The sequence below is a fragment of the Phyllobates terribilis genome, unplaced genomic scaffold, assembly GCF_046119375.1.
Source record: "Phyllobates terribilis strain yellow unplaced genomic scaffold, ASM4611937v1 Scaffold_9__5_contigs__length_417890890, whole genome shotgun sequence".
NCBI lineage: Eukaryota > Metazoa > Chordata > Amphibia > Anura > Dendrobatidae > Phyllobates > Phyllobates terribilis.
In genome coordinates this window covers 96,967,557-96,989,454 of record NW_027362769.1, presented here as the reverse complement: position 1 = coordinate 96,989,454, position 21,898 = coordinate 96,967,557, and positions in this window count along the sequence as shown.

Here is a 21,898-nt window from a genome sequence, read left to right as displayed (position 1 = left end):
GTTAACGTAATTTTGATCAAAATAATGTAAAAGCCATCCCGCCACATCACGACAACCCTTATGGGACAGCCCTATCTCTAATATTATAACCTTACCAGTTGTCAAGTGACATACATATAGATAAGGGCAGAGACACTGAACCCCTAGTAGAAACATAGACCTGAGAGGCAGAATGAACCTTTCAGCTCAGACAAAGGGCAGCCACACCCTTATATGCACTTAGCACACTAAACTACAAAGAAAAAAACAGGGAGTCTGAACTGAAACGTAAATTGATATGCAGGCAAAATGTAAATGCATGTTCACATAAGGCCACTAGACAGAGAAAAACCAAAGACGAGCAAAATACCCAAATAACTGGAAGTAAATAGATAAATTGCACAGTGCAAAATATATGATAAATAATAAAGGGTATTTAGTTAACACAATTTTGATCAAAATAATGTAAAAGCCATCCAGTCACGTCACGGCAACCATTATGGGACAGTCCTAACTCTAATATTAAAACCTTACCAGCTGTCAAGTGACATACATATGAATAAGGACAGAGAGACTGAACCCCTAGTAGAAGCATAGACCTGAGAGGCAGAATGAACCTTTCAGCTCAGAGAAAGGGCGGCCACACCCTTATATGCACTTAAGCACACTAAACTACAAAGAAAAAACCTGGGAGTCTGAACTGAAACGTAAATTGATATGCATGCAAAATGTAAATTCATGTTCACATAAGGCCACTAGACAGAGAAAAACCAAAGACAAGCAAAATACCCAAATAACTGCAAGTAAATAGATAAATCGCACAGTGCAAATAAATATGATAAATAATAAAGGGTATTTAGTTAACGTAATTTTGATCAAAATAATGTAAAAGCCATCACGCAACATCACGGCAACCCGTATGGGACAGTCCTAACTCTAATATTAAAACCTTACCAGTTGTCAAGTGACATACATATGGATAAAGGCAGAGAAACTGAACCCCTAGTAGAAACATAGACCTGAGAGGCAGAATGAACCTTTCAGCTCAGACAAAGGGCGGCCACACCCTTATATGCACTTAAGCACACTAAACTACAAAGAAAAAACCTGGGAGTCTGAATTGAAGCGTAAATTGATATCCAGGCAAAATGTAAATGCATGTTCACATAAGGCCACTAGACAGAGAAAAACCAAAGACAAGCAAAATACCCAAATAACTGGAAATAAATAGATAAATCGCACAGTGCAAAAAAATATGATAAATAATAAAGGGTGTTGTAACGGGTCTGGGAGGTGGAATCTCTGAGCAACGATACAAAGGGGCAGTCCTTGTAAGGAAGCGGGTGGCTCCCAGGGTAGGCGGGCAGGTAGTTACGGCAAGCGACGGGGACAGTCTCTGGGTAGAAGGGCAGGAGATCACGGCAAGTGACGGGGACAGTCTCTGGGTAGAAGGGCAGGAGGTCACGGCAAGTGACGGGGACAGTCTCTGGACAGGCGGGTGGTCACGGCAAGTGACGGCTAAGCCTCCAGATAGGCTAGCAGGCGGGTAGCAGGTGGACGCTCCCAGGTGAGCGGGCAAGAGTCTCTGGACTGGCAGGTGGTCACAGCAAGTGATGGCTAAGCCTCCAGGTAGGCTAGCAGGCAGGTAGCAGGTGGAGGCTCCCAGGTGAGCGGGCAAGAGTCTCTGTACAGGCAGGTGGTCACAGCAGGTGACGGCAGAGCCTCTAGGTAGGCTAGCAGGCAAGTAGCAGGCGGACGCTCCCAGGTGAGCGGGTAAGAGTCTCTGGACAGGCAGGTGGTCACAGCAGGTGACGGCAGAGCCTCCAGGTAGGCTAGCAGGCAGGTAGCAGGCGGACGCTCCCAGGTGAGCGTGTAAGAGTCTCTGGACAGGCAGGTGGTCACGGCACGTGACGGCAGAGCCTCCAAGTAGACTAGCAGGCAGGTAGCAGGTGGACGCTCCCAGGTGAGCGGGCAAGAGTCTCTGGACAGGCAGGTGGTCACAGCACGTGACGGCAGAGCCTCCAGGTAGGCTAGCAGGCAGGTAGCAGATGAGCGCTCCCAGGTGAGCGGGCAATCAGATCCATAAACAGACTGGCATGGCTGGTAGGCAGTCTGTCGGACCGCAGGAATGCAAGTAGATAGACAAGTATCAGGCAGGTATGAAGCAGGAATCTGGCAGGTAACTGGCAGGTATCTGGTAACGGGACCTGAGGGCTGAAGCAGAGTGATAGGCTATGCAACAACATTGCTCGGGCACCTCCATTTTGGAGGAGGTGCCTTATATATGGTGAGGTCCTCCGGCCATTGGCCGGGTACTCCTTAGGACGGCGCGCGCGGCCCCTTTAAGAGAGGGGGAGCGCGCGCCCTAAGCACAGTGGCCGGGAAGCAGCGCGCGCTGCCAGCAGAGCGGGAGGAGGACGCCGGACACGGAGCGGAGAGGTGAGGGGAACAGCGTCCCTGCCTAGCAGGAGGCAGGGACGCCGACGCTACAGTACCCCCCCCTTTAGGCCCCCCTTTTTTAGGCCAGACAGAAATTTATCAAGGATGAGAAGGGCATGGATGTTCTCCCGGGGCTCCCACGTTCTCTCCTCAGGACCAAACCCCTTCCAATCCACTAGAAAAAAGGTCTTTCCTCTTACCCTTTAGGTGGCCAGAATGTTCTCTACCTCAAACTCGTTTTCAGCGGAAACCGGAGCAGGAGGCGTACCTGTAGACTTGGAAAAAGAGTTAAGTACCACGGGTTTGAGGAGAGATACATGGAAGGAGTTAGGGATCCGCAAGTTGGCCGGGAGTTTCAATTTATAGGCCACTGGGTTGATTTGTTTGATAACTTCCTGTGGGCTGATGAACCGAGGCCCTAACTTGTAGGAAGGAATCTTGAGCCGGACATACTTGGACGAGAGCCAGACTTTATCTCCAGGACGGAATTGTGGAGGATCCAGGCGTTTTTTGTCAGCGTGTCTTTTCATCCGCTCGGACGACTGAAGGAGTGCGGATCGGGTACTCTCCCAAATGGAGGAGAATTCGCTAACGAGAGATTCCGCAGCCAGATTGTCCACCGAGGTGGAGATGGGAAATGGGATCCGAGGATGCTGACCGAAGACTACAAAAAACGGGGATTTGGAGGAAGATTCGCTCTCGTGATTATTTTAAGAGAACTTGGCCCATGGTAGGAGATCCACCCAGTCCGAATGGTGGGCATTAACGAAGTGCCGGAGGTAACTGGTCAGGATCTGATTGATCCGCTCCACTTGACCATTGGACTGTGGGTGGTAAGCGGAGGAGAAGTCCAGGGTGACGTCCAGCAGCTTACATGTGGCTCTCCAGAAGCGTGAGGTGAACTGAACCCCACGATCCGACACGATGTGGAGGGGCAGGCCATGGAGACGGAAGATGTGGCGGATAAAGTCTTTAGCCAGCTCGGGTGCAGACGGGAGGCCCGGCAGGGGAATGAAGTGAGCCATCTTGGAAAAGCGGCCAGCGACCACCCAAATGACCGTACAACCGGCAGAGACAGGGAGATCCGTTATAAAGTCCATAGCTATATGCTGCCACGGGGCAGCAGGTACTGGAAGAGGAAGGAGGCGATCGGCTGGCAGATGTCTCGGAACCTTGTTGCGGGCACAGGACATACAGGCTGAAACAAAGTCTATTACGTCCTTGTGCAGGGTAGGCCACCAGTAATGCCGGGTAATAAGCTGGAGGGTCTTTTTCTGACCAGCGTGGCCAGCTAGCTTAGACGAGTGACCCCAGTGTAGGATCTTCTTCCGATCAGGTACTGTTACGAACGTCTTACCGGGAGGGAGACGATTTAGATTCACGGGGGCCACCTGCATTACTCTGGCGGGATCAATGATGTGCTTAGGCTCCTCCTCTAGATCAGACACCAGGAAGGATCGGGACAAGGCGTCAGCTTTGATGTTTTTGTCTGCCGGGCGAAAATGAAGAACGAAATCAAAGCGGGCAAAAAACAAGGACCACCGGGCTTGGCGCGGGTTAAGTCTCTGGGCGCTCTGGAGGTAAGCCAAGTTCTTGTGGTCCGTGTAAATAATTACCGGGTGAAGAGCCCCCTCGAGCAGGTAACGCCACTCCTCCAGTGCCAGCTTAATGGCCAATAACTCTCGGTCTCCTATAGAATAATTGCGCTCAGAAGGGGAGAAGAGTTTGGAGAAGAAGCCGCAAGTTACCATTCTTCCGGAAGACGACTTTTGGGTAAGTACCGCTCTGGCTCCAGAGGAGGAGGCGTCCACTTCCAGGAAGAATTGTTTGTTGCCGTCCGGACGATGCAGCACCGGGGCGGAAGAGAAAGCCTGTTTTAAGGAAAGAAAGGCTTCCTCTGCTTCGGGCGGCCATTCTCTGGGATTAGTGCCCTTACGGGTGAGCGCAGAGATTGGAGCAGTCCGGGAAGAGAAGTGCGGAATGAAGAGGCGGTAGTAGTTGGCGAAGCCCAGGAACCGCTGAATAGCCTTCAACCCCTCTGGTCGGGGCCACTACTGGATGGCAGACAGTTTCTCAGGATCCATTCGTAGGCCGGTCTGAGAGATTATGTAGCCCAAGAACGGAAGCGAGGTCTGCTCAAAGAGGCACTTCTCATATTTAGCGTAGAGGTGGTTCTGCCTGAGCCTGAGCAGGACCTGACGAACATTCCTCCGGTGAGTGAGAAGATCCGGAGAGAAGACCAAGATGTCGTCCAGGTACACCACTACGCAGGAGTAGAGAAGGTCCCGGAAGATGTCATTGACCAACTCTTGAAAGACGGCGGGAGCATTACAGAGACCGAAGGGCATTACCAGATATTCATAGTGGCCGTCCCGGGTGTTGAATGCCGTCTTCCATTCTTCCCCCTGACAGATACGGACCAGGTTATACGCCCCACGGAGGTCCAGCTTGGTGAAGATTCTAGCCCCCCTCAGACGGTCAAATAATTCCGGAATGAGCGGAAGGGGGTAGTTATTCTTCACCGTGATCTGGCTAAGGCCTCTATAGTCTATACAGGGACGGAGTGAGCCGTCCTTCTTTTTGACGAAGAAGAAGCCTGCTCCCGCCGGGGAGGTCGATTTCCGGATAAATCCCCGGGCCAGATTCTCCTCAATATATTCAGACATGGACCGGGTCTCAGCAGCGGACAAAGGGTAAATACGCCCACGGGGAGGAGTAGCGCCGGGCATCAGGTCGATTGGGCAGTTGTATGGTCTATGAGGGGGTAATGTCTCTGCCTCCTTTTTATTAAAGACGTCCGCATAAGACCAATAGGGAACCGGAAGACCAGGTAGATTGGCTGGGGTAGGAGAAGGACGGACAGGATGGACGGGAACTAAGCAAGTCTTATGGCAGTCCTGTCCCCAGCGAAGGACTTCTCCGGTCTGCCAATCAAGCACGGGTGCATGTTTCTGAAGCCAAGGTTGGCCTAGCAAGAGGGCGTGAGAGAGTCCAGGCAGAACATGAAAGAAGATGCTCTCAGAGTGCAGCATTCCCACCTGCAGGGTTATGGATTCGGTGATGAGTTGGATGGGATGTGGTAAGAGGCCCCCATCCATGGCAGCGACAGATAAGGGTACAGCCAGAGGTTTGGTGGGAATGCGGTATTTCTCTACCAGGGACTGAGAAATGAGATTTCCGGCAGCTCCAGAGTCAAGTTGGGCTAGTTCAAAATAACGGTTCTCCCCGCAGATGATAGAGACCGACAGCAACAGTGATGGAGAGGGTTTACTCTTGTCTAGGACGACCTCTCTGAGCGATCCTAGACACAGGCGTTTCCCGACCTCTCCGGGCAGGAACGGATCCGGTGCTCCTTACTGCCACAGTAGAAGCAGCTCCCCTCGGCTCGGCGTAACTCTTGACGGGTCTTGACCATCTTGGTCTTGTCGACCTGCGTAGGCTCGAGTGAGTGCGCCTGGGGAGTAGCGGGAGAAGTGACGGATTTCTGAAAGGTAGGGGCTAGACGTGGAAACCTCCTCTCACGGGTGACCTCTTTGGCGCGTTCCTGGAACCGGATGTCAATCCGGGTGGCAAGAGTTATTAAGTCGTCGAGAGTGGTAATAATGTCCCGACCGGTGAGTTCATCTTTAATACGGCCGGACAGACCCTCCCAAAAGACAGACACCAGGGCGTCGTTATCCCAGGCCAGCTCCGAAGCAAGGGTACGGAACCATATGGCATATTGGCCCACGGTGAGATTTCCTTGATGGAGGCGTAGCAGAGATGATGCGGATGAGGTCTTCCGTCCGGGTTCGTCGAAGACTTTCCGGAAAGCCGTGAGAAAGGCTGGCAGGTTGGCCACCAGGGGGTCTCCTCTCTCCCATAGAGGATTTAGCCAAGCCAGTGCCTTCCCCGTGAGATGGGACATGATGAAGGCTACTTTGGCCCGGTCGGAGATAAACTGGTGGGACAGGAGTTCAAAGTGCAGGTTGCACTGGTTTATGAAGCCCCGAGCTTCAGCGGGGTCGCCTCCGAATCGAGGAGGTGCAGAAAGCCGGGGTCCTGGGCAGGATGCCATGGTATTGGTGGGCAGCGGCGCTGCCGGGCTGCGAGTCATGACTAGAGATGAGCGCTGTTCTACTCGAACTGTTCGCCAATCTCAAATTCGAGCTGTTTTGGGCGGTGTTCGAGCCGGTCGGCGAACACGAACAATTTGAGAAAAATTCGGCTGTTCGAGGTTATGTTCGATAACTGTTCGTGCACCAAAATCATAACTGGATTTTTTCTCAGTAATGATGAAAATTAATGTTAATACGCAGTTTGAGTGCACAGCGGGGCGGGGGGAGGGGCAGGGGATGGATCTCTGCAGGAACAATGAAGATCTCCATTTTTTTTTCTCTTTCCCGCATTTGCAGTGGGGAGGTGCAATCTGTCAGCCTATCAGCAGCGCACACACGGAGCGAAGTGCTTTTTTTCACACAAGCAAGGGCATGTGTGATTGGCAGTGTATGTCACATGTCCTTGCCCTATAAGACCAAGCCATTTTCCCCGTCGCCACCATTTTCTCACTGCTGCAGCTGCGTGTTAGATGGCACCGCTGTTGCTGTGTGCGCTATACCTTGTTAATTTCAAGCCAATTTTCGCACAAATATACAGATAGCTTGGGAGTAGGGAATAGTTGTGATTGCAGTCCTTTTAAGGACTAGGTTACAGCATTTCCTACGACTTTTATCAGGCAGGTCTGTGCTCTTAAATAGATAGATTGTGGGAGTAAAGACTAATTGTAATTGGAGTCCTTTTCAGGACTAGGTTACATCAGTTCCTATCAGTTTTTGCCAGGCAGGTCTGTGCCAGTGCTGTGCAAGTTTTTTTCACAGCATTTGGCTGAATCTAGCAAAGCTAATCCTTTTTGGCCTATTGCAGAGTGTGTTAGTCAGTGGAGTAGCCTATCTGTGTTGCAAAATATACCACCTGTGTATAGAATACCAATTTTTTTACTGCACCTAGTGAAGTAAAATCTTTTGGGCATAGCATCATTCTATTAGTCCATCTATACTGACCTCCATCAGGTTGCAAATTAAAAATAATTTTTTTCTGCATCTAGCTCTGAAAAAATATTTGGGCTTCTAGCAGTGTGTGGGACTTGGTCTATTAGTCCATCTATACTGACCTCCATCAGGTTGCAAATTAAAAATAATTTTTTTCTTCATTTATCTCTGAAAAAATATTTGGGCTTCTAGCAGCGTGTGGGACTTGTTCTATTAGTCCATCTATACTGACCTCCATCAGGTTGCAAATTAAAAATAATTTTTTTCTGCATCTAGCTCTGAAAAAATATTTGGGCTTCTAGCAGTGTGTGGGACTTGGTCTATTAGTCCATCTATACTGACCTCCATCAGGTTGCAAATTAAAAATAATTTTTTTCTTCATTTAGCTCTGAAAAAATATTTGGGCTTCTAGCAGTGTGTGGGACTTGTTCTATTAGTCCTTCTATACTGACCTCCAGCAGGTTGCAAATTGAATATAATTTTTTTCTGCATCTAGCTCTGAAAAAATATTTGGGCTTCTAGCGGTGTGTGGGACTTGGTCTATTAGTCCATCTATACTGACCTCCATCAGGTTGCAAATTAAAAATAATTTTTTTCTGCATCTAGCTCTGAAAAAATATTTGGGCTTCTAGCAGTGTGTGGGACTTGGTCTATTAGTCCATCTATACTGACCTCCATCAGGTTGCAAATTAAAAATAATTTTTTTCTTCATTTATCTCTGAAAAAATATTTGGGCTTCTAGCAGCGTGTGGGACTTGTTCTATTAGTCCATCTATACTGACCTCCATCAGGTTGCAAATTAAAAATAATTTTTTTCTGCATCTAGCTCTGAAAAAATATTTGGGCTTCTAGCAGTGTGTGGGACTTGGTCTATTAGTCCATCTATACTGACCTCCATCAGGTTGCAAATTAAAAATAATTTTTTTCTGCATCTAGCTCTGAAAAAATATTTGGGCTTCTAGCAGTGTGTGGGACTTGGTCTATTAGTCCATCTATACTGACCTCCATCAGGTTGCAAATTGAATAAAAAAAATTTCTGCATCTAGCTCTGAAAAAATATTTGGGCTTCTAGCAGTGTGTGGGACTTGTTCTATTAGTCCTTCTATACTGACCTCCAGCAGGTTGCAAATTGAATATAATTTTTTTCTGCATCTAGCTCTGAAAAAATATTTGGGCTTCTAGCAGTGTGTGGGACTTGGTCTATTAGTCCATCTATACTGACCTCCATCAGGTTGCAAATTAAAAATAATTTTTTTCTGCATCTAGCTCTGAAAAAATATTTGGGCTTCTAGCGGTGTGTGGGACTTGGTCTATTAGTCCATCTATACTGACCTCCATCAGGTTGCAAATTAAAAATAATTTTTTTCTGCATCTAGCTCTGAAAAAATATTTGGGCTTCTAGCAGTGTGTGGGACTTGGTCTATTAGTCCATCTATACTGACCTCCATCAGGTTGCAAATTAAAAATAATTTTTTTCTTCATTTAGCTCTGAAAAAATATTTGGGCTTCTAGCAGTGTGTGGGACTTGTTCTATTAGTCCTTCTATACTGACCTCCAGCAGGTTGCAAATTGAATATAATTTTTTTCTGCATCTAGCTCTGAAAAAATATTTGGGCTTCTAGCGGTGTGTGGGACTTGGTCTATTAGTCCATCTATACTGACCTCCATCAGGTTGCAAATTAAAAATAATTTTTTTCTGCATCTAGCTCTGAAAAAATATTTGGGCTTCTAGCGGTGTGTGGGACTTGGTCTATTAGTCCATCTATACTGACCTCCATCAGGTTGCAAATTAAAAATAATTTTTTTCTGCATCTAGCTCTGAAAAAATATTTGGGCTTCTAGCAGTGTGTGGGACTTGGTCTATTAGTCCATCTATACTGACCTCCATCAGGTTGCAAATTGAATAAAAAAAATTTCTGCTTCTAGCTCTGAAAAAATATTTGGGCTTCTAGCGGTGTGTGGGACTTGGTCTATTAGTCCATCTATACTGACCTCCATCAGGTTGCAAATTAAAAATAATTTTTTTCTGCATCTAACCCAGCCAATAGTTTTGGCCTAATACCACAGTTTGGCCACTCAGCTCTGCTCGGTTACCATCCATTGTTTTTTTGTGCAAACAACTCCAGAGTTGTGAATTAGTTAACCACCAAAATGAGTGGAAAAGGCCTGCTGCTGGTGGAAAGGGGAATAGGCGTGTTGGGAAGGGGAAAAAAGGTTGTGTCCGTGGGGTAGGTGCAGAAGAAAGACCATCTTCCAGCCAAACTAAAATGTCTACTTCTTTTAGCGGACAATGTGATAAGATCCCTTTCTTACGGCCACGCCAATCGCTACAAATTCCAGATGAGGCACAAAAACAGCAGGTGCTTCAACGGATATCAAGTGCTCCTTTAAGTGGGCTCTCCTCCACATCAACTTCAACATCACAAATACTCCAGTCCTCAAAGGTGTCACCCAAATCGCACTTGCTTCCTCACAGCTCCCAAATCTCCAGCTGCCCGTCTGAGTATGAGGTAGAACAGATGGTTGAGTCTGCAGAGCTGTTTACTCATACTATAGCCTGGGAATCAGAGGTCGACTCCAGCGCTTCTGTGAATCCAGACGAGGAAATGATCTGCACTAATGCCCAGAATCTTTATGAGTCGGATCCAGGACCAGACGCAGAAGGTTCTGACCATAATGTAGACCCTCATTCCCAAACTGTAACTCCTGTTGGTGGAGACAATGAGGAAGACGATGATAAGACTCAAATACCTGATTGGAGCGACAACTTTAGTTTTTTGTCAGGGCAGGAACAGGTTGGCTCTGAGGACGACGGGTGTGATAACGCACAGGGTGATGATGATGAGGTCGGAGATCCCACTTACTGTCAACCCACAGTCAGCCAAGAGATGAGGTCAGCAGAGGAGGTGGAGGAAGATGCTAGTGACGACGAGGTCAGGTTGCGCCTTCCTGAACAGAGACGTAGTACTGGAAGCACGTCAACAACTGCATCCTCAAACACAACTCTGCCTCTCACCACAAGTCGTGGTGGCTCTTTAGGTCGCATGGGTGCTAAGCCTTGCATAGCCTGGGCATTTTTTCAGATCGATAAAGATGACCCAACTCGTGTTATCTGTAACATTTGTCAGCAAAAGCTAAGTAGAGGCCAAAAAATACATAGTTTGAGTACTTCATGCATGAACCGGCACATGGACATGAAGCATAAGTTGCAGTGGGAAGCTCAGTGTGCTACAATGCGGTCTAGCCGGCCGGGCCAACCACCGTCTTCCATATCTTGTGCATCCGCGGCCTCTTCATCCTCTGTGACTGGGGGGACAGCAGTCACACCTGTTTTGGGGCGCAGACCTGCCACCTCTTTACCCGCAACAGCCAGCGTGATTGGCAGGTCATCATTTTCTTTGGAGGTGGTAACACCAGCTGGTCTTGAGCGCTGTCCGACATCGATAGCACCACCTTTGGATCAAGGCAACCTAACATGTCCGCCTGCATCTTCCTCACAGACCGGCAGTTTGCCGGGGACACCCTTATCAACCCCGTCTAAGCACAATAGCCAGCCCTCGGTCCCTCAGATGTGGACAAGTAAAAGACCATTTCCTCCTAGCCATGAGAAAGCTAAGAGGTTGAATTTCACCATCTGCAAGCTCTTGGCTACAGAAATGCTGCCTTTCCGCCTGGTGGACACAGAGGATTTTCGAGACCTTATGTCCGTCGCAGTGCCCCAGTACCAGATGCCCAGTCGGCACTACTTCTCAAAGAAAGGTGTGCCTGCGCTCCACCAGCATGTCGCACACAACATCACCGCTTCTTTGAGAAACTCTGTGTGTGACAGGGTGCATTTCACCACAGACACTTGGACGAGTAGGCATGGACAGGGGCGTTACATGTCGCTGACTGGGCACTGGGTAACTATGGTGACAGCAGGACAAGGGGCTGCTGTCCAAGTCTTGCCGTCCCCACGAGTTGTGCGTCAATCCTCTTTATGTCATTTTTCCTCCACTGCTTCTGCCTCCTCAACCTCCTCTCGGTCTTCCACCTGCACCCAAAGCCTGTCTGGTCATGCCACAAGCTTTCTAACTGCGCAGAAGGGATCCTGCACACCTCCTTACTATGCTGGCAGTAGGGCTCAACGTCATCAGGCGGTTTTTACATTGAAATGTCTGGGAAATGTGAGTCACACAGCTGAGGAGTTGTGGTCAGCTCTGGAGAACCAATTTCATGAATGGTTGTCTACACTGGACCTGAAACCAGGGAAGGCCGTGTGCGACAATGCTGCAAACCTGGGTGCGGCCCTTCGCCGGGGCAATGTCACACACGTGCCTGTTATGCACACGCCCGGGCTAAGCGGCGTGTGCGTGTGATTGTAGTGATTCCACTGGACCGTGCCGGAGAGTGAATGCCTGGAGGGGCGTGACTAAGTATTCACCCGATCCGACCAGGGTCGCACGACGGCATACGACGCCAGTGCACCAAGGAGGAACCGAGCAGAGGGACCAGGTGCTACTCCAGGACAGACCCCGGACACGGCTGTTGACCCACACAGGGGAATACAGGAACAGGCTGGTAGGCTGGCACACAGACTGGTGGGTATAGGCAGGCACGACTGGAATGCAGGCAGGCGGGTATGCAGGCAGGGGGGTAAAGGCAAGCACAGCTAGAGTGCAGACAGGGAGGCACTAGCAGGTAGGAACACAGGCGGGATAGGACCCAGTACACACCGGGACTCAGGAACAATACAGGCAGAGGGTTACAGGCAAGCACAGCTAGAGTGCAGACAAGGCTGAGCAGGGCAGGACAGGACTGCCGGAGCAGCGGGCAGAAGCAGGGCAGGACAGGACTGCCGGAGCAGCGGGCAGAAGCAGGGCAGGACAGGACTCTGTTCACACGGAACAGACAGGAAGGGAAAGACAGAGCCAGACACCCACAGGGTACTTGCAGTGAAGTAGCGAGTGGACCACAAACTCACAAACGGGAGTACAGAGACAACAGGCAGGAGTTAGGTACGAGTTCAGACTCTGCAGAAAAAGGAAGGGAACGGACATAGAGGCAAAACAGGTAAAGGATAGGAGAGAGTTCAGACTGGAACTGAGTGTACGGAGGAGACCGACACTGCAGCGGGATACAGGAGCGGGTCTGGGAATACGGCCCCCAGAGAGGCGGAACGAACAGGCAAGGAGCGTGTTCAGACAGGACAGACCAGAAACAGGAGCGGGTCTAGGAAATCGGCCACTAGAAGGCGGAACGAACAGGCAAGGAGCGTGTTCAGACAGGACAGACAAGAGAACACAGAAAGGACTCAGTTCAGACACGGGAACTAATACCGCAAAGCAGGAGACATACAGGACTTAGTTCAGACACGGGAACTAATACCGCAAAGCAGGAGACATACAGGACACAGTTCAGACACGGGAGCTGATACCGCAAAGCAGGAGACATACAGGACTCAGTTCAGACACGGGAACTGATACAAAAAGCAGGAGACATACAGGACTCAGTTCAGACACGGGAACTGATACAAAAAGCAGGAGACATACAGGACTTAGTTCAGACACGGGAACTAAAACCGAAAAGCAGGAGACATACAGGACTTAGTTCAGACACGGGAACTAATACCGCAAAGCAGGAGACATACAGGACTAAGTTCAGACAGGCCTGGAAATACAGCCTCCAGGAAAGGCAGACAAGGAAACAAAGACGGGACCTGGCACCTTCAGAGTGCAAGCACACACTGAAGGAAAACACTATGCTCAGGCAGGGATAGAAGGGAGCTGCTGAGCTATATACCAAGTGTCAGACAGCAATAGGCTGAGGACGCACAAGGGGTGTGACCCACAGCAGGTACAAAAAGCAGGAAGTGATCGGGCGCCGCCCTTAAGCAGCAGAAACAGACACAAACAGACAGCATGGAGGGAAGCCAGAGAGACATTCTGGACAGGAGATCAAGTGCGCGCTCCTGCACAGTGGGAAATGGACCACTATGCAAGGACGCCGCCAGGTATGTTACAGTACCTCCCCCCTTACGCCCCCTCTTCTTCAGACCTGCCAGAATCTTCCGCAGGGAATTCGAGGACCAGTCGTTCACTGGGTTGGAGGGGGACAGAGACTTGAGGGTAATCTCTGCTTCGAGGTACATCTTGTCAAGCTCACAGGAAAAAATAGACGGGTTAACAGGTACATAATGAGGAAAAGTCACTGTCTCTTTGTTATCTGGTGGTACCCCGGAGGATTCAGGAAACAACTGGAGGTCCTCCGCCGGGTCAAAAGAGTGCAGAGGCTCAGAGAAAACAACTGCTTCAGAGTACACTAGGTCGGACTCACTGGAGGAAGCAGGCGAGGTATCGGGTACCGAGTATAGGAAAGTCTCTGTCCATTCACCACCAGGTGGCACCCCGAAGGGTTCTGAACACAACTGGAGGTCCTCCGCCTGGTCGGAGGGGTGTAGAGACTCGGGAGTAACCTCTGCTTCGGAGTACACTAGGTTGGACTCACTGGAGGAAGCAGGCGAGGTATCGGGTACCGAGTATAGGAAAGTCTCTGTCCATTCACCACCAGGTGGCACCCCGAAGGGTTCTGAACACAACTGGAGGTCCTCCGCCTGGTCGGAGGGGTGTAGAGACTCGGGAGTAACTTCTGCTTCGGAGTACACTAGGTTGGACTCACTGGACGAAGCGAGCGAGGTATCAGGTACAGAGTATAGGAGAGTCTCTGTCCTTTCGTTACCAGGTAGCACCCCGAAGGGTTCAGGAGACAACTGGAGATCCTCCGCCTGGTCGGAGGGGTGTAGAGACTCGGAGGTAACTACTACTTTGGGGTACCCATTGTCAGGCTCACAGGACGAAGCGGACAAAGTATTGAGTACCGGGTGTAGAGAAGTCTCTCTCCATTTGTCATCGAGTGGTATCCCGGAGGATTCAGGAGGCAACAGGGGATCCTCCGCCAGGTAGTAGAGGTGCACAGACTCAGAGGTAACCACAGCTTTGGAGCATCCTTGGACATGCACACCGGTTAAAGAGAGAGAAGCATCTGATGCCGGGTGCAGGAAGTTCTCCTGTGTGGAGTCTGGATGGGCAGAAGTCTCTTCGGGCAGGAGAACTGGTGCACTACCCACGCACATTACCCATTGGGGTTTCTCCGGGATACAGGGAGATGAAGCTTCAGTAGGGACTTCAAGGTTGGGGTCAGGAGGTCTCAGGGAGGACAGACCCTGGCGTGACGGCTTGCCTCTACGTCTAGCACGTCTGGACTGCCTCTTGAGGTTGAGAGAAGTATTCCGGAAAGCGTAGTCACCCTGTGAGGATTCTGGGTGGGCAGTAGTCTCATTGGGCTGGAGGACTATTGCGCTACCCACACACATTACCCATCGGGGCTGCTCCGGGATATTGGGAGGTGAAGCTTCAGCAGGAGCCTCCGGGTTAGGATCATCGAAGACCATTAGAAAGGCCACCAGGAAGGCCATTAGGTCCCGGAGGATCGGATCCTGTGTTTCATATAGGGGGTTGATCAATTCCAAGGCATCACCCGCCAGGTAAGACATCATAAAGGCCACTTTAGCCCAATCGGAAGGAAAGTAGAGAGGGTAGGCCTTAAAGTGTAGCATGCATTGCTCCACAAATGCACGACACTGTCTTGGATCCCCATAGTAACGTGGCGGATCCGCAGGAACGAGAGCTGATAGATCCATCTGGACGGTGCGTAATTTCGCCTGGAACACAGCTAAGAGAAAAAAAATTTATTTATTTATTTTAATGCATATATTCGCTGGAAAACTTCTCAGAGGGCGAAGGCCGTGGGGCTCAACGGGAACCATGGCCTGAGCATGCTGTTATGCACACGCCCGGGCTAAGCGGCGTGTGCGTGTGATTGTAGTGATTCCACTGGACCGTGCCGGAGAGTGAATGCCTGGAGGGGCGTGACTAAGTATTCACCCGATCCGACCAGGGTCGCACGACGGCATACGACGCCAGTGCACCAAGGAGGAACCGAGCAGAGGGACCAGGTGCTACTCCAGGACAGACCCCGGACACGGCTGTTGACCCACACAGGGGAATACAGGAACAGGCTGGTAGGCTGGCACACAGACTGGTGGGTATAGGCAGGCACGACTGGAATGCAGGCAGGCGGGTATGCAGGCAGGGGGGTAAAGGCAAGCACAGCTAGAGTGCAGACAGGGAGGCACTAGCAGGTAGGAACACAGGCGGGATAGGACCCAGTACACACCGGGACTCAGGAACAATACAGGCAGAGGGTTACAGGCAAGCACAGCTAGAGTGCAGACAAGGCTGAGCAGGGCAGGACAGGACTGCCGGAGCAGCGGGCAGAAGCAGGGCAGGACAGGACTGCCGGAGCAGCGGGCAGAAGCAGGGCAGGACAGGACTCTGTTCACACGGAACAGACAGGAAGGGAAAGACAGAGCCAGACACCCACAGGGTACTTGCAGTGAAGTAGCGAGTGGACCACAAACTCACAAACGGGAGTACAGAGACAACAGGCAGGAGTTAGGTACGAGTTCAGACTCTGCAGAAAAAGGAAGGGAACGGACATAGAGGCAAAACAGGTAAAGGATAGGAGAGAGTTCAGACTGGAACTGAGTGTACGGAGGAGACCGACACTGCAGCGGGATACAGGAGCGGGTCTGGGAATACGGCCCCCAGAGAGGCGGAACGAACAGGCAAGGAGCGTGTTCAGACAGGACAGACCAGAAACAGGAGCGGGTCTAGGAAATCGGCCACTAGAAGGCGGAACGAACAGGCAAGGAGCGTGTTCAGACAGGACAGACAAGAGAACACAGAAAGGACTCAGTTCAGACACGGGAACTAATACCGCAAAGCAGGAGACATACAGGACTTAGTTCAGACACGGGAACTAATACCGCAAAGCAGGAGACATACAGGACACAGTTCAGACACGGGAGCTGATACCGCAAAGCAGGAGACATACAGGACTCAGTTCAGACACGGGAACTGATACAAAAAGCAGGAGACATACAGGACTCAGTTCAGACACGGGAACTGATACAAAAAGCAGGAGACATACAGGACTTAGTTCAGACACGGGAACTAAAACCGAAAAGCAGGAGACATACAGGACTTAGTTCAGACACGGGAACTAATACCGCAAAGCAGGAGACATACAGGACTAAGTTCAGACAGGCCTGGAAATACAGCCTCCAGGAAAGGCAGACAAGGAAACAAAGACGGGACCTGGCACCTTCAGAGTGCAAGCACACACTGAAGGAAAACACTATGCTCAGGCAGGGATAGAAGGGAGCTGCTGAGCTATATACCAAGTGTCAGACAGCAATAGGCTGAGGACGCACAAGGGGTGTGACCCACAGCAGGTACAAAAAGCAGGAAGTGATCGGGCGCCGCCCTTAAGCAGCAGAAACAGACACAAACAGACAGCATGGAGGGAAGCCAGAGAGACATTCTGGACAGGAGATCAAGTGCGCGCTCCTGCACAGTGGGAAATGGACCACTATGCAAGGACGCCGCCAGGTATGTTACAGTGCCTTGTATGGCTCACGTGTTGAACCTGGTTGTCCAGCAATTTTTAGCCCACTATCCCAGACTAGATGGCCTTCTGCAGAGGGCACGGTCGCTGTGTGCTCACTTCCGCCGTTCGCATCCCGCAGCTCAGCGACTTACATCTCTACAGAAGTCGTTGGGCCTGCCACTTCACCGGCTAAAATGCGATGTGCCTACCCGGTGGAATTCAACTCTGCACATGTTGCAGCGACTGTGGCAGCACCGACAAGCCCTGGTGCAATACGTTCTGACGTATAGCCTGGGCCAACGAGATTCAGAGGTGGGGCAAATCACGCTGGAGGAGTGGTCTCAGATCAGGGACCTATGCACCCTTCTGCACAGTTTTGAAATGGCGACGAAGATGTTTAGTGCTGACGATGCCATTATCAGCATGACTATTCCGGTGATTTACATGCTGGAGCACATGTTAAACAGAATTCGGAGTCAGGTGGTGGCACAAGAGGAGGTGGAGGAAGTAGAGGAGGAGGAGTTGTATGCGGAAGGGCTAACATCTGCAAGGTCCAGACGGTCGGCAGCACCAGGGCGGCAGGCATGTGAGGGTGGGGGAGATGATTTTACCAGGGCGCATGGTAGCAGCCAAACTAGTGAGGAAGGTGCAGGAGCCCAGGAAGAAGTGGAGGACGAACTGATGGAAGACTCATCAGATGAGGGAGACCTTGATCACATTTCTGTTGTGCGAGGTTGGGGGGAGAGGACAGAGGAAGGAAGCATGATTGTTACCTCGCCACCAACACAACAGGGACTTGGTGCTCCTGGATGCGCAACACACATGAGTGCCTTCTTGCTGCACTACCTGCAACATGACCCTCGAATTGTGAGAATTAGAAATAATCCTGACTACTGGGTTGCCACACTGTTAGATCCCCGGTACAAAAGTAAATTTGCAGAAATTATTCCTGCCATAGAAAGGGATGCACGCATGCAGGAGTATCAGCAGAGACTGTTGCAGAATCTTACATGTGCTTTTCCACAAAATACCAGTGGTGCACGTAGTGAATCTCACAGTTCCAACTTGCCAACCGTGGTCTGTATGGAATTGTTCAATAAAGGGCCCAAAATTAAGATAACATAGATGGGAGAGGTCTCTATGAATAGGAATTCCTAAGTATTTGATACCCTGTGAGGGCCAGGCAAAGGGAAAGTTGGACTGGATGGAATCCTATATGGATTTAGGGAGGGAGACATCGAGGGCCTCAGACTTCGCTGCATTGATTTTAAAATTTTACCATGTAACAAAGTGATCTATTTCAGCCATAACAGCAGGGATGGATATATGTGATTGAGTGATATATACTAGGACATCATCAGCAAATAGAGAGCACTTGTACTCGGTGCCTCCCACCTCAATCCACCTAATATTGGGGTTATGGCGAATTGATGAGAGCAGGTGCTCCGTCACTAGGATGTATAAGAGAGGGGACAGAGGACATCCCTGCCTTGTCCCATTGGTGATTGTGAAAGGTGATGAAAATGTTCTGACGCACCCCCTGGGCCTTGGGACACCCGGAGCCGGACCCTTTTTGGTGGATGCTGGTGGTTGTAGTCTTCGTGGCGGCGATCCGGTTCCGTGGCTCAGGGCGGTCAAACCAGTGGCGGAACTATTTATGTGGTTTTGATGTTTAAATGTCCGACTACGCCACCCGTGGATTGCGGTCAGAGTGAACCGCCGCTACAGGGCAGACCGCTAAGGCTGGTGTTGTGGGTGCAGCAGAGCGTAGCATAACTCCCCACGGGAGGAGTATAGCCTCAGGGCAGTGTATGCGGAGGATGGGGGTGATGGTGCAGGGCAGCAGCAGTAACGACACGGAGTCAGTGATGCAGTTCAGGGCCTTTACTCACAGTTCTTATTATCCAGACCACGTCTGCAGGTAACGGCTGCCCATGTCGTACTGTGCTCACCAGGTGAGGGGCTCAGACAACTCCCAGATAACTTTGGAGCGCTTCACAGGACCCCCTTTGTGTGTCCTTTGTCTGGCCTTTCTTACCAACACTTCTGTCCGGCTGCCTCGGGCCTCCTCTTGGTAAACTTGGCGCCAGTTTCCCTGACCCTATGTGTTGCCTTCCTAGCGGGTGGAGCAAGGGGCTGCGCCACATAAAATGTCAGAGCCTCCGGTTTCTAGCTGAGGGTCGTTTCCTGCCTCCACTAGTTCGGGGACCGGTCTCCCCCTTTGGCCTGACCCCTCCACGCAGGTGGATTCGGGCGTGCGGTGGCGACTCGCCCGTCCGCACCCCTGGGATCCCTTCATTCCTCGTTCCTGGAGCCTTCTCCGCTCCTCTTCCTTCCTTCTCCCTCTTGCAGGCCTGGGCCTCTGTTACTAGGCCCGCCTCCGGAGCAGAGCTCATGCAGAGCCCCTGCTCCCTGCCACTTCTGCTCAGACTTCTCTGCACTGAACTAAGATGGTGCCCACCTTTTATACTCCCTTCTCAATGCACCCAGGAACTGCTTCCTCCCTGCTCCTGCACTGCAGGGTTCCCCTTCCTCAGTGTTCCCTCCCCCCACTCCAGCCAGGGACAGGGACTGTCGTGCCCATCTCAGGGGCATATTGGTCGCCCTGCCCCACGGCAATGTGGTGTAATGCATGCAGGTGTCGGGTCCTGATCCACACTCCATCCTTATCTGAGAGTGAGATATCACACCTCTGGGTGAGGTGCAATACGTCTGTAGCAACCGAGCCCTCGGTGCTACAGTTCCATTTATCTTCAGCCTAGGTGACGTATTGTGATACAGTGCCGTGATTTTGGCTATAAAAGGGTCCCCTAGACCCCTACCCCAAGCTTTTTAAGAGAATCATATATGGCGTGCCAGGAGACTCTATGGAATGCTTTCTCAGCATCCAACGAGAGTATCTACTTACAAATTTTTAACTGCATCTAGCCCAGGAAATACTTTGTGCCTAGTAGCAGTGTCTGCTAGTCAGCGGATTATCCCGGCTGTTAAGCAAGCTACACCACCTGTAGTTTGGACACTTAATTTTTTCAAAGGAAATGCTTCGGGACCACGGGATACTTAGTGAAGAGCATCAGGAGGCACCCCAAGGCATAGGGGCTGGGACTGGCACTAGGATGCCTTGCGGTGGACAGCCGAGCTCGATCCTTATAAAAGCTTTTTAACTGCAGCAGCTTTAGTGGACGCTACTGGAGCTGGAATTACGCGGCTGCTGGCATGAGACTTGCCCTCCAATAGATCCTTGTAAATGGATTTAAAGTGTATTCATTCAAATTAGAGGGACAATTTAAATTAAAAAGCTTAGAGCTGCCTCCACCACAGGGGGGCTCTCTCGACCCACCAGCGGACAGGCACCAGTATTGGGAGAGGGGGGCTGGCCGTCAGGGTTCACCGCGGCTCTGGCACAAACCCGGCGACACGGAGGTGGCACGGGCAGGAGCGGACTGGCCGTCTCGGCTTCTCACTTTTTGGATTTTAGAAGGGCATGACATGCCTATATCTGTGTCTCCCCCTCCTTTTACTCCTCCACCTCTTTTCTTTTCGCATGACTATATGTACTTGTCACTTTTCCATGTGTTAGTTGTGTCTTCTGAGCAGTTTGTCAGCTTTTGGACACCTTTGAAGGTGTTTTCTATGTGTTTCTATGTGTTTTTGTTTGCCTGCCATTGGTTTTAACGGTGTTCGAAGGTGTTCGACGAACAGTTCGACGAACAGTTCGGCGAACACACGGGTGTTCGACGAACCGAACCGAACTCGAACACTACGGGGGTGGCTCAACACTAGTCATGACACTAGCGGTGGTTGCTGGTGGAGCAGTCAGAGTGTCCAGACGAGAGTTGACATTCTGCAGATGACTCAGGATGGACTCCTGTTGGGACCTCTGGCCGGACAGTTCATGACATAGGTCCGAGAGCGAGGGAGCTTGGGTGCCACCGGGTTCCATGGCCCGAGCAAACTGTAAAGGGTTTGGGAGGTGGAACCTCTGAGCAAGGATACGAAGGGGCAGTCCTTGTAAGGAAGCGGGTGGCTCCCAGGGTAGGCGGGCAGGTAGTCACGGCAAGAGACGGGGACAGTCTCTGGGTAGAAGGGCAGGAGATCACGGCAAGTGACGGGGACAGTCTCTGGGTAGAAGAGCAGGACATCACGGCAAGTGACGGGGACAGTCTCTGGGTAGAAGGGCAGGAGGTCACGGCAAGTGACGGGGACAGTCTCTGGACAGGCAGGTGGTCATGGCAAGTGACGGCTAAGCTACCAGATAGGCTAGCAGGCGGGTAGCAGGTGGACGCTCCCAGGTGAGCGGGCAAGAGTCTCTGGACAGGCAGGTGGTCACAGCACGTGACGGCAGAGTCTCCAGGTAGACGAGCAGGCAGGTAGCAGGTGGACGCTCCCAGGTGAGCGGGCAAGAGTCTCTGGACAGGCAGGTGGTCACAGCACGTGACGGCAGAGCCTCAGGTAGGCTAGCAGGCAGGTAGCAGATGAGTGCTCCCAGGTGAGCGGGCAATCAGATCCATAGACAGACTGGCAGGGCTGGTAGGCAGACTGTCGGACCGCAGGAATGCAAGTAGATAGACAATTATCAGGCAGGTATGAAGCAGGAATCTGGCAGGTAACTGGCAGGTATCTGGCAACGGGACCTGAGGGTTGAAGCAGAGTGATAGGCTATGCAACAACATTGCTCGGGCACCTCCATTTTGGAGGAGGTGCCTTATATATGGTGAGGTCCTCCGGCCATTGGCCGGGGATTCCTTAGGACGGCGCACGTGGCCCCTTTAAGAGAGGGGGAGCGCGCGCGCGCGTGCCCTAAGCACAGTGGCCGGGAAGCAGCGCGCGCTGCCAGCAGAGCGGGAGGAGGACGCCGGGCACGGAGCGGAGAGGTGAGGGGAACAGCGTCCCTGCCTAGCAGGAGGCAGGGACGCCGACGCTACAGGTGTTTAATTAACATAACAGTCTTTGGTTTTTCTCTG